The following is a 14,052-nucleotide window of genomic DNA, read 5'->3' as shown; positions in this document are numbered from 1 at the left end:
GAGTGGAGCTCTCGTCATTGCCTGTTAGCAGGCATAAGTTCGTAGCGCTCGCTATGCTACTCTGATAAAGCATGATAACCTCTGATAAGACATGTTAACTCTGATAACACGTGTTAATTCGGATAAGGCGTGCTATTTGCTTCAGTGAATCAAGCCCCATGTTTTTATTTACAAAAAAATGTAACTGCAAGTGATCCTGTGATCGGGGTGTAACTAGGGGGAGCATCACTTGTGACTGCATGGGGGCCCAGAGGTTTGGGGGCCCCCAGATACTAACCTTCCCTTCCTCTTTTTCAGGGCACTATACTCCAGATCAGATGGTTTTGTGGCTACATTTGTTATGAGTGTGGAGATCAGGATGGTCACACTTGTTGTATGACCCCTGTGAGATGGACCCCCAGTCTGTGAGGGTCACAGGGGAGGCAAGGGAAGGGGTGTCAACAATATGGGGGCCTCATCAAAGTTATGCTGGGGGCCCCCATGATTTGTAGTTAGGCCCCTGCTTGGGAAGTTTTAGTTTGTGAGCGGTTCCATGCTGCTGTTCTCACACAGGTGCGGTACGGCCACACTCGTGCGGGAAAGGAGAGCGCGGTTGCAATCTAAGAATCCAGAGGATTCCCTCTTCATAGGTAAGTAACTTTTTAAATTTAATCTGCCTTGGATTTTCTTTAAAGGAATCATCAGGCAAATTACATTACAACCCATTTACTTACCTGGGGCTTCCTCCAGCCCCTTGCAGCTGACTGTCCCACGCTGTTAGGTCCGTATGCAGCCGCCGACCCGGGGTCCCCGCACGGTGCAGACGACAACCCCGAGGTTGTCCTTACTGCGCCTGTGTGAAACGCCGCTGTCAATCAAGCCTATGTTGTCCTCGGCGAACTGCACAGAAGTTCTGGGCCGGCGGCTGCGTACGAAGCTGACAGCGTGGGACAGTCAACTGCAAGGGGCTGGAGAAAGCCCCAGGTGAGTAAATGGGGATTGGGCCGTGTGGGGCGGGCGCTGATTGGCGGGCCTGAGTATTTGAAGTCAGTGTGGGGACGAATGAGATGATTATGCCACGCCCCCTTGCAGGGCCGGCGCTACCATTAAGGCAAAGGAGGCAGCTGCCCCAGGGCCCCGGAGCTTGTAGGGGCCCCCAGTGGCTACAAGAGGAAAAAAAAAATTCAAAATTGACCTTATAGTTCCTGAGAAAATCGATTTTAAAGTTTCAAAGGAAATAAAATACACATTTAAAAACCTGCCGACTTTAATGGTTAATAGCAAATCCACCTTAAATGCTAGAAACCCAAAATTTGCAGGATATGTTAAGGAGATCATTGGGAATAAGAGGAAAAAACTATTTTTCAAAAAGACCTTATAGTTTTTGAGAAAATCGATTTTAAAATTTCGAAGGAAAAAAGTATACTTTTAAATGCGGTAAATGTCACTTTTAGTACCTAACGGTAGTTTAATTTTACATGTATCAAAAGAAAGAGCAATACATTTCCTGATGGGGTTTCCAGGGGGTCCATACTCAGCCGCAGCGCTTTGGCCAGGGATCGCTATACAGCCGCAATATGGCTGTATGAAGATCCCTGGCACTTTTTTTCCTATTTTCCCAATTTTTTTTTTTATGTTTAGAGTGTGGGAATTTTTTTTTTTTTAAATTATGTGGGGTCCCCCCTCCTGAAACTTTTTAACCCCTTGTCGGAATGTGGAGCTCCGACTGATTGGGGCTTCAAACCCTGACTATACCAGCTGCAAAAAAGGTCCCGTAATACCAATTTTTGCTCCGGGGTATCTGTTGGGGGGGGGGCCCCAGGTTTATTTTGCCCTGGGGCCCCATTGTTGCTTAAACCGGCCCTGCCCCCTTTGAGAAAGCCGGAAATCCGGCAAAACATGTCAGGACAGCGTGGTCTGGCGTCCTGAGACCGTCCGCAGCCGCCGGCTCGTGCCACCTTACATTCCCTGGCTGCCAAAATCCTGGGCTGGATATCGGCATCATGCACCATGGTTCTTACCTTTGAAGCAGGATTTCCTCTCTATGCAGCCTATATGAGCGCGTATATGAGCACCACTTGCTAAGGTGCTGGGACTTTGCCGTTGGCTACTCAAGGGAGCTGCATCTTCTATTGGACATGTTCACCGCTTGTGCAGAATAGGAGCTGACGTGATACCACCATACATGGTACTGTATGCGATGTCTTCATTGCTCTGGAATATGATTTATGTCCATCTATAATCCTATATACTGGCAGCATGCAGTGTCTGTCGCTCCTGCTCACCTTCTGATGGACTTTGCTGTGCGTGTATCTGCAAGCTTGCTATTGCCTTCTGCTTATGCTCTCTGAACTTTATGCTTTTTGAATTCTGTGCTGAAAATTAAGGACTGCCAGAGGAGCTTATCCTGCCTCCTCAGAGCCGGATTAAGGCTAAATGGGGCCCTAAGCAAAGTAACTGATTTGGGCCCCCCCATCATGTCGTAATAGAATCAGAAGATGCAGCTGCACAGCAACATGCCGCACACACCGGGGCAGCCGGGCTACTGGTTGCTATGGACAACAGCACGCTTTCCTCTGTGGGTGCACAATGCAGGGAATAGCAGCGGCAAAATGCAGAGTGAGAGATGAATGGCTGGGACATTTGCACTCAGGGGCTGGGGCTCCAGATATCACAGCAGCAGCACTTTCCCCCTGCATCTCCAGCCTGGCAATAGCAGAAAGCTCTGGACACCGCCAAACCGGAAGCCGTTCCCCAGACAGAATTACATAACCACTCCCACCACCGAGCAACCAATTTCCTCCCAAACTAGACAGCCACCATGTAGCCTCCATCCCAGTGAATACGATAGTCCAGCAGAGAAGGCAGCCGCAGTGGGGGAGAATGACAGCAGCGGATGACTCACATTCACCTATTGCGATCCAAGCAATAGAGGTCCCGTCATCCGGAGCCCATCTGTCTCCTCTAGAGTGCTGCCGCTCTGTTACTACTACTATTACTACTTCCTACTTCCTGTCTGATCTGAGAATCAGGAAGTTCAGAGCGAGCGGCTGCACTGTAGAAGAGACAGATGGGTTTCAGATGACGGGATCTCTATCGCTTGGATCATGGATAGCTGAGTGAGCGTTTGCCATCTGCTGCTATCATTCTTGCTGCAGCTGTGGTTCTCTGTGGGAAGGGAGGGTGGAGTGGGCAGCGGCAGAGCGCACAGTAGCAGGAGGGGGACCTAGGAGGAGAGCCTGGCTCTGAAGACAATCAGCAGCGCACGGCATCATTTGACAAGACAAGACAAATAACATTTATATCGCGCTTTTCTCCTGGTGGACTCAAAGCGCCAGAGCTGCAGCCACTAGGACGCGCCCTATAGGCAGTAGGAGTGTTAGAGAGACTTGCCTACGATCTACTGAATAGGTGCTGGCTTACTGAACAGGCTAAGCAGAGATTCGAACCCTGGTCTCCTGTGTCAGCGGCAGAGGCAGAGCCCTTAAAGGGACTCCAAGCAGTGCCTGTGGATATGCCTTTAAGCATACCCACAACTAATTCATTACATCCTCACACCTACCAGCATGATGTTTGTAATTATATCCCCCTGGGTTCCTTATATTTCATTGCATTGTGCTGAATCGAGCTGCCAACTTTGGAGAAAAGTCGTCCTGTGGCCGTGATTTCGATCGCGAAAATATCGAAAACTAAAAGGCATAGAGCAACCGTTTATATATCATTGGAAAGAGGAGAAAGAGAGCTTTAAAATGATATGCATCTTTCCATAGTTACTGCACTGCTCAGAGTCCCTTTAACCATTATACCATCCAGCCACCGCTGACTTTGGAGAAAAGTCGTCCTGTGGCCGCGATTTCGATCACGAAAATATCGAAAACTAAAAGGCATAGAGCAGCCGTTTATATATCATTGGAAAGAGGAGAAAGAGAGCTTTAAAATGATATGCATCTTTCCATAGTTACTGCACTGCTCAGAGTCCCTTTAACCATTATACCATCCAGCCACCGCTGACAGGATGGCAAGGGCTGGTTTATGTGCTGATGGGGCCCCTTTGACTCTGAATGGGGCCCCAAGCGACTGCTTTTGTTGCCTGGTCGGTAATCCGGCCCTGTGCCTCCTCCCTCCCTTTTTTCTCTTTTTTGGGCTTGTCCCATCCAAATTAGTCTCTGCATGAATATACATTGAACTGAATAACTGCTATTACCAGCACCAGGTGGCCAGGGGCTAATGCTGTAATGTATGTGTGGTATGAATGGGCGGTATGTTGGCGGCTATTGGGCTGCTTCTTTAGAATTTTAATGTTTTATTTTTTATAAGTGTGTGTACTTTATTGACATTTTGTTAATAAATAAAAGGTTTTTGACATTTTTCTAAGAATAGTGTTTTGTTGCTTGGAGTATATGCTTTGCTCTAGTATCTCCCAAATTGTTTTGCATAATGGGTTGTAATGTAATTTGCCTGATGACCCAGGATTACACTTCATCCCAATCAGTAGGTACTACATTTCCTACAAGAAATTGTTAAAAGTGTTACCTTTTCTTGAATAGATCATTTGGTACCTCTGTATTGCCGATACTGTGATACAACCCCTCCCACAGTGTGATGTAAAGGCCACGGCCCTAACTGTTTCCTATCTATGTACCTTGTTGCATTGTGGGAAATAATGGCTGTTTTTAATGGGTGGGTTTATAGATAATGGCAACTGGTGCTGACTGTTTTTTTTTTTTTCATGTCTGTCAGCAGTAAAGATGATTAACTGCATGCTCATAGTTGATCAAACATGAACAAATTAAACAACGAATATCAATAATTCATTGATCTCCTGTTTTTTTAACTAGGAATTCTGATTCAGATTACGCGGAAAGTAAATTTCTGCATTTACGATTGGAAAAGTCGTATTTCCACGTAAGTACTGCGTTACCGCAATTCGGTGATTTTAGCCCAGTCACAGGACTTGGAAGTATTTGGCCAATGAGAGAATGCAAAAAAATGACCAAAAAACTACGGATATCATTCAGCGTAATCAGAAATAGACATTGGCGGAAATCAGAGTTTCCACGGAATCAGAAATCAGCTTTCTAACCATCCCTGTTTTTAACTCCTTTGCAATGTATTTTTTTTGCTTTTATCTTCTACTACCATCATTCAGTAAAGTCCAGTCTTAGGTTGAATGTTTTACTATATCTAATAAGTGGCAGCCTATTAAGTGTAGATACACAAATCCAGTCCGGACCCGACCCTTGATGTGGGAGCTATGAAGTATGTGAGAGGCTTGACGTACCTCTATACCAGTGTCTGGGATTACCCACAAAGGATACATTTCTGAGACCCTCAGGTTCCCCTGTATGAGATTAGCCTATTAAGTGCCCCAGAGTTATAAAAAGGTCAAAAGTTCATGTACTTTATCTCTCCCTGCCCTCAGAAATTGTATTCTGCCAGGAAAACCTTTATGGCTGTAATTTGCTTATCAGTGATTTTTACTATATTCCCGACAAGATGGAAGCTGTCACTTTCATGCCTACAAATTAACTCTTTCAGGCAGCAAAATAATACAAGTAAAACAGCCTAGTTATTAATGTGTTTTGCATTGTACATGCACATGTTTATTTCATCATGTAAAGCAGTGGTCCTCAAACTAAGGCCCGCGGGCCGAATGTGGCCCCCTGAGGCTTTTTTACCGGCCCACACACACAAATTGTATCACTTATAGATGCGGTCAGCTGCATCTTTAAATATTGGTGGTCCACATTTAGAATAGCAGTGCTGGCACCACCCATCCACATGGAAGCCAGAAAGCAGTAATTTGCTGTTTTCCAATCAAATTCCACAGCAGGTGACACTGCTGTCCAATTGGACTTCAGGTTGTTACCTGGGTATGCTTTACTGTCTGGCCCGCAAAGACTTCTACATCATTTTATGTATACTCCGGCCCCCCAGCAGTCTGAAGTATGTTGACCTGGCCCTCGGCCCAAAATGTTTAGGGACCCCTGATGGTAAAGTATTGCCTCAGCTTTGGGTACACTTTAAGGAGTAGACTACACGGGAGGTAAGTATGACATGCATAGGTTTATCTTGACTTTTATTTTTCGTTTCAGGTTTGCTTTAACCACTTTACCACCAGCGGTGCGGATATCTCTGTCCCTTTTTCCACCCTGTCAACACCAGGGACGGAGATATCCGCACCTCCCGCGCTCCCGCCGCTGCCCGCGCTCTCGCTCACTCATGCGCATGCTCCCGCTCTCGTGCACGCCGCCTGCTCGCCCGGAGATCAATGAACGGGAAAGCCTGTTCCCGTTCATTGATCTAAGCCCCCCAGCTATGATCAGCTGCTTCTATGAGAAGTAGCGCGATCATTGTGAAAAAAAAAAAGTTTCCCAGCCTCATAACATTTCCTGCAAGCGTCCTTCCGGACGCTTGCAGGTCGCATAAACAAAAAGTTACTGTGGCCATCTTGTGGCCAAATAGTAAAACTACACCCTAAAGCAGTTTTCATATACAAATTCATTAGTTTTACACTAAAAATTAACTCATTACTTCCCACACTCCCCAATTATTATTTTTTTGTAATTAAAAAAAAAAATTACAATAAAAAATACATAAATAGTTACCTTAGGGACTGAACTTTTTAAATATTTATGTCAAGAGGGTATAACACTGTTACTTTATAAACTACGGGCTTGTAATTAGGGATGGACGCAAAAATGAAAAAAATGCACCTTTATTTCCAAATAAAATATTGGCGCCAAACATTGTGATAGGGACATAATTTAAATGGTTTTATAACCGGGACAAATGGGCAAATACATTTCATTGGTTTTAATTACAGTAGCATGCATTATTTAAAAACTATAATGGCCGAAAACTGAAAAATAATGAATTTTTTCCCACATTTTTTCCTATTTTCCCATTAAAACATAATTAGAATAAAATAATTCTTGGCATAATGTCCCACCTAAAGAAAGCCTAATTGGTGGCGAAAAAAAAAAACAAGATATAGTTCATTTCATTGTGATAAGTAATAATAAAGTTATAGACGAATGAATGGAAGGAGCGCTGAAAATTGCTCTGGTGCTCCAGGGGTAAAACCCCTCAGTGGTGAAGTGGTTAAAGGACCTCTGTTGTGAAAGTTTTAACATTTTAGATTCATGTAAACATATACAAATAAGAACTACGTTTCTTCCAGAGTAAAATGAGCCATAAATGATTTTTCTCCTATGTTGCTGTCCCTTAAAGTAAGTAGTAGAAATCTGACATCACTGACAGATTTTGGACTAGCCCATCTTCTCAAGGGGGGGTTCTCTGGGTTTTCTTTATTTTTAAAAGCACTTAGTGAATGGCAGTTGCTCCGTCCAACTGCCAAAATAGTGTGCAGTGAGCAGGGAGGCTGGCCAGCATCTTTGAATAAATCTTTTTCAGGGAATGTCTTTATAAATAATAAAGGCCATGCTGAGAATCCCCCATGCAGAGATGGACTAACCCAAAACCCGTCACTTCTGTCAGATTTCTACTACCTACTGTAAGTGACAGCAACATAGGAGAGAAGTAATTTATGGCTCATTTTACTCTGAAAGAAATGTACTTCTTATTTGTATTTGTTTTACATTTTAAGATTTTCTGCGACAGTTCCTCTTTAAGGTCTATTCGGTTAAAAATTTCCGGCATGATGTAACTGGTGTTAATCTTCAATCCTGGTATTATTATCTGCAGGTGAAGCGTTCCCATCTGCTGCAGCACAACATCAGGCGATGAATATTAGACAGTAAGCTCCAGGGACCGGTGTGATTCATTCTGTGTACTTTCTGTAGTCCTGCGTAATATGGCGTCACCACATGAGCGCTGCAATAATAAAAGCCACAGAACGCCGGAATATAGCGCAGATTCTATAAACTTTCACAACTAGAAAAGATACACTCACTAGAGAGAATATAGAGAGTGGGCAAAACATCAGCAGCAGACTCGCACAGAGCGCGCCATCCCGCTGGACTGCCCAGGCGTATCCGAGCAACGCTAGCGCCCGCCGCAGGAAGTGTCTTCTTAGCGAAGAAACATTCTCCAGCAACGGAATAACTTATTACCACTCACAGAAAACTTCCGTAGCTGATCTGAAATTTCTCCCACTCTGCTCCGCAGAGAGATGGGCAGATTCACACGTTCAGCTTCTGAAATTCAACGGAACCGGCTACAGAAAGTATCGCGGTGTGCCTGAAATAGAGGCGCTGCGAAAAAAGGGCATGGGATAAAGCTGAAATCATTTTTCCATAAGGAGTACTAAAATATCAGTTTACAAAGAAATTTAGCTTAAAATTAGCATTTGTTTCTAAAGTGATTTTTAAGTATTCCAAAGCCATATATTTTAGGTGTAATTTTGTGTACGTCTTACATGTAGCTGAAAAATACTAGCGATATTTTACTACTACTTAACCTAACCCTACTGTCACACAGAACCCTCCTTCTACCGATACCTAACCCTAAGACCCTCCCCCTGGTGGTGCCTAACCCGAAGACTTTCCTAATGGTGCCTAACCTTAAAGAGAATCTGTATTGTTAAAATCGCACAAAAGTAAACATACCAGTGTGTTAGGGGACATCTCCTATTACCCTCTGGCACAATTTTGCCGCTCCTAGACGCATTTAAAGTAGTCAAAAACAGTTTTAAAAAGTCTGTTTACAAACAAACAAAATGGCCACCAAAACAGGAAGTAGGTTGATGTACAGTATGTCCACACATAGAAAATACATCCATACACAAGCAAGCTTTCCTTTTGTATCTCAAGAGATCATTTGTGTGTTTCTTTCCCCCTGCAGCTCTCATCCACTGAAGAGTGACAGGCTGATTGTTTCTTCCTGCAGACAGCTCTGCCTGTGTCTGTAATTCATCAGTATGTGACAGTCCAGCTCCTTTCACAGCCTAACAGAGGAGGATTTATCCACCTTGTAAAAGATAAGAGAGCAGAGAGGCTGCCTAATGTAAATAACACACACGGGAGTGTGCATAGAGGGGGCCTGGAAGGGGGCGTGCATAACAGATCAACAACACTGAAGAATTGGCAGCCTTCCAGACACAGGGCGACAAATCCGACAGGAGATAGATAAGTTGATTTATTACAGAGACGGTGATAGTAGAAAGTGCTACAGTAAGCGAGAGCACATTAGAATAGGTTTAGGAACTTGTAGGATAGTAGAAAAAAGGATGACATTTTTGTTAGTCTCTTTAAGACCCCCCTGTTGGTGCCTAACCCTAAGACCCTCCCCCAGGTGGGGCTTGAAAAGACATCACAGAAGACTGACTCAACTAAAATCATTACGGGGCAAAGCCAGACTGAATGGAATGCTCAGTTGGGGATTCTTATCAGAGCTGATAAGAAGACTGAACAGTGAAGAATGAAACAAAAAGCAGAGTGGGTGTTTACTGTCATGTTCCCATTGATATATATGGTAAAATACATGAGGGTGCTTTGTCTCTGGTTCCCTTTAAGGAGGGAAAAATGAGAAAGAAAGTGGGAAAGAGGGACTGTCCCTCCAAAAGAGGGGCAGTTGGGAGTTATGCATACGGTGGTTGCAGAGATCTATACTTAAAATTACCCCTATACTAACGGTACTGCACCATTGTTCTCCTGAACTCCCGCTGCTTTCCATCTAGGTGTCCCAGGAGTGCAAACCTACCCAAATCTTTCCATAATACACTAGCGTAGCTTACTTGTAACCGCACCTGTGTCTGTTTTCACATAAGATTACTATAAAGTGAATCGGTAATTAAAATAAAAATAAAAAACAGATACTCACCTAAGCAGGGGGAAGGCTCTGTGGGCCAGATTTATCAAAAGTGTCTGAGACAAAATATTGGTAGGTTTTTAGAAATCTGTGCAAAACTGTCTCAGGCATCTTAAAGGGAACCTAAACTGAGAAGGATATGGATGTTTTTCTTTTAAAATAATACCAGTTGTCTGACTCTCCTGCTGATCCTGTGTCTCTAATACTTTTAGCCACAGCCCCTCAGCAAGCATACAGATCAGGAGCTCTGAATGCAGTCAGACTGGATTAGCTGCATGCTTGTTTCAGGTGTGTGATTCAGCCACTACTGCAAGCAAAGAGATCAGCAGGGTGCCAGGCAACTACTGAGCCTGCGCAGTACAGCCCGGAGGACATTCGATAACATCAGCGCGCACCAGTGAGACGCAGATTGGAGCGCAGAAGAAGCCAGACCTGGCAGCCGGCCTGGCCAGGTCGGGCGCGCCACTGAAGAACAACGGGAGCCTGCGGAGCAGCGCCGAGGGCATGTCCTGCCTGCCACGGGTTGGAGGAAGCCCCAGGTAAGTGGATTTGGATTTTTTTTTTTTTTTTGCTAGTCCCTGAACCTTCCCTTTAAGAAATCATTAGATTGCAGATTCCTTCTAAAACTGTTGCAAAATAGGAGGAGCTAGGAAGGTCTCTCAGACAGTGCAGTGTGTGAGGGGAATTGCTGTTGCTGAGGTAACCAATACACCTGCTGTATTGATAGCAGCAGGCTCTGAGGAGGAATTCAGCAGGGGGGAGGAGCACATCACAAATCATGTCTAGCCTGCACTCTGCAATCATGTCTAGCCTGCAGTTCTACATCTGTAGAACTGCTATCAGGCACTTCATATTCTGCGGCAGTTTAGGGATGAATTTTCACTTAAAGTGAACCTTAACCGGCGGGGAAAAAAAAATTCACTTACCTGGGGGCTTTCCCAAGCCTCCTGCAGCCGTCCGGTGCCCGCGCCGGTCCTTCGGTGCCCTCCGGTCTCCCTCCGCCGCTAAGTTTCGTTTTCGGACGACTGCCAGTCGTCCTCGGGCCTCTTCCGCATACCTCGTCGTAAACTGCAGTAAAGCGCGTCCGCATGACGCCAAACGTGTCATGTGCATGACGCCAAACGCGTCATGCGGACGCGCTTTACTGCAGTTTACGACTAGGAATGCGGAAGTGGCCCGAGGACGACTGCCAGTCGTCCGAAAACGAAACTTAGCGGCGGAGGGAGACCGGAGGGCACCGAAGGACCGGCGCGGGCACCGGACGGCTGCAGGAGGCTTGGGAAAGCCCCCAGGTAAGTGAATTTTTTTTTCCCCGCCGGTTAAGGTTCACTTTAACTATAGTGCAGCTCTAGAAATTCATGCTAAATTGCCACTATATTATTATAGGATTTAAGAAGGTTCTTATTATCATGCATAACTGTTCTCTCTGCTGATTAGAACAGATTAAGAAGAAAAAACTATTGGTAATGTGTTGATAAAACTCCCCCTGAGTCCTATAGAGCAGAGTTCAACCCTGTTCTCAAGGCCCACCAACAGTGCATGCTTTGCAGAAAACCACAAACATTCACAGGTGGGGTAATTAGAGTCTCAGCAGAGCTGATTGACTATTTCTGTGGATTTCCACAAAACATGCACTGTTGGTGGACCCTGAGGACAGGGTTGGGGAACACTGCAAATAGAGCCTTTACAGTCCCCTTGTTCCCCTGCAGGCTTCATTGTTGAAATCTTCCCCCGCGGGGGATTTCGGGAGTCTTCGAAAGCACTCGGTCTTCCGAAGATGGGCAGCTCCATATTGCGCACGTGTGAGTCCCTGAGGGCGCTCATATGTATGCAGTATGGAGCAGTGCCTGTCTTCGGAAACCGGAGTGCTTCCTTAGACTTCCAAAGCCTACTGCTAATGGGGGAGCCTGCGTAGGAACTCAGGGACCGTGAGGAGACCAAGAAGGTTCTATAGGACCTTAGGTGAGTATCTGTTTTTTATGGCTTCCCTCATCCTCCTCTATCCCTCTATTTCCTCCACTGAAAACCCTGGGGAGGTAAATATTTACCTTCCCCGACTCCAGCACACAGTTAGTGGCTCTCAAACTGGGCTCTGTTCAGTGGTGGTCCGAAATTTTGCATCAAAATTCCCAATGCCGCATCATAATTGTAACCCGAAACTTCAAGGGAAATCATAATTTCGTATGTAATAGTAATATTTCATAATTTTGCATAATTTTTAGTGTAATTTTCATGAAATTTTGCATAATTTTGTGCTGCATTTACTGGTTCATAGCAAAGCCCCCATACGAGCTATTGCTACCAAAATTGCTACTTGTTTTAAGGAGAATATTGGGTACAAGTCAAAAAAGAATGGTTCAAAAAGACCTTGTAGTTTTTAGGAAAATTGATTTTAAAAATGCAAAGAATGTTTTTTAAACTGTCATTTTTCTGAGTTTAAAAAAACATTTTCTCTTTGCATTTTTAAAATCGATTTTCTCAAAAACTACAAGGTCTTTTTGAACCATTCTTTTTTTCCCTTGTACCCACTATTCTGCTTAACATATGTAGCTATTTTGGTAGCAATAGCATGTATGCGGACTTTGGTATTTACTGTCAAAGTCGGCTAAAAATTACGCAAACATTACGCAAAATTATGAATGACTACAAAATAAATCAATTCATTTTGAAATCAATTAAATGTAAAAATTTGCGTAATCGTAATTAGCTGATTATGATCATTACTGGTTGAAGATAGCCGAGCCTAATCAGGTCTACGTTATACTTGTTGAGCACGTGACGCCGGTTTGTAGTGATAAGTGTTCCCAGTTTTATGTCAACTTTTTGTCAAAGTTTGCTTTAATAAGATTCGATGAGATGGAATTTTTCATAGTAATTCATACATTTTGCTATGTGCGGACGCGCAGTATGTGTCATATTCCTCTATGTTGTTTGCTAAGATACCGGAAAGTGATAATGTTATGTTAGACATCATTAGCAACTGAGAAATAATTTTAATTAAAGAAAACACACAAAAAAGTTGTGAAGTTTTGCAGGTTACAGAAATTGCATTCCTTGAATATATTTACCATTCTTTAATTTGGTGTGAAATCACTTAGGCGTGATTTGTTATATTCAATATTTTTGTTTTCAAAATATATGCAGTGTTTAGGTGGCTATATTAAAGCGGATCCAAGATGAAAAACTAACTATACAACTTGTCTATATATCTTATCTAAAGTTTAGATTGTTGTTTGTAAACATTACACAGAGGCAGGCTTATCTGCATCTTGAGCAAAAAAACCTAATCCCCCCTCCTCCTTCCCCCTCCCCTCTGCCTCTGAAATCTCTGGCTAGTAATACCTCCCCCTCCTCCTGCCAAGACTGATCTCCCATGAGCCCTTGCTACTGTCTGAAAGTGCCAAGGCTCTCTGAAAACTTGTGGGCGTGGCTTCTTTAGTTTATAAGGAATTAGAGTTTTAAGACAAAAACAAAAAAAGTATTTGGCTTGAGTAATGCCCTATAAACAATAGGAAAGGAACACAATTATGCAATGAGTAAAAGTTCACCTCGGATCCACTTTAAGGTGCTCATACATCTCTTAACTTGGCGGCCGATGGACCCTCCAATTCAATAATTATTATCAAATTGGATGAAAATTGGTGCCTCCAAGAGCATGCCCAATCAACAATGCGACCAGTTTCGGACCAAAATTGGTCACATGTATTGATCAGACTTGTTGCAAGATGTCGGGCTGTCGTCGTTGATTGGGTGCAAGGTGGTAACAGCAAGCGATATCGGGAAGAAACCAGGCATGTTCTCACCGTGTCTGCGTGGGTTTCCTCTGGGTTCTCTGGTTTCCTCCCACATCACAAAAACATGCAGATAAATTCCCTCTAAATTGGACCTAGATTATGACCTAGATTATGATGGACAAATGACTATGGTTGGGATTAGATTGTGAGCTCCTCTAGGGACAGTTAGTAACAAAACTATATATAATCTGAAGAAGATGAAGGCGCTATATAAATACAAACTAATAATAACTGCTAAAGGGAGTGTGTTCTTAAGTTTTATATTTAGTGAGGATGGAGGTTATTGGCCTAAGTTAGAGTGTATGCAGTTTGAAGGGACTGCTTAAAGATTTTAAAGGTTGGAGAGTGACAGATGTGTTTTGGAAGGTGATTTCAGAGGGAAGGGTGAGGCACGTTAGAAATCTTGCATACGTGAAAGCGGTGAGGAGCTTAACAGAGAGGAGCAGCAGAGGAAGAGCGAGAAGAGAGATGAATGAAACAAGCAGCCGGGTTCAGTACAGATTGGAGC

At 43.9% G+C, this 14,052-nt stretch overlaps 1 protein-coding gene across 4 annotated transcripts in view; it reads left to right on the top strand.

Moving 5' to 3' along the window:
* CRTAC1 (cartilage acidic protein 1) overlaps nucleotides 1–14,052 on the top strand; it is an 899,879-nt gene that overhangs the window by 630,800 nt on the left and 255,027 nt on the right. The window lies entirely within an intron of this gene.

Source organism: Hyperolius riggenbachi, chromosome 10, assembly GCF_040937935.1.
Source record: "Hyperolius riggenbachi isolate aHypRig1 chromosome 10, aHypRig1.pri, whole genome shotgun sequence".
Lineage (NCBI taxonomy): Eukaryota > Metazoa > Chordata > Amphibia > Anura > Hyperoliidae > Hyperolius > Hyperolius riggenbachi.
Note: the sequence above shows the minus strand (reverse complement) of the source record. Positions and strands in the feature narration are given on the sequence as shown.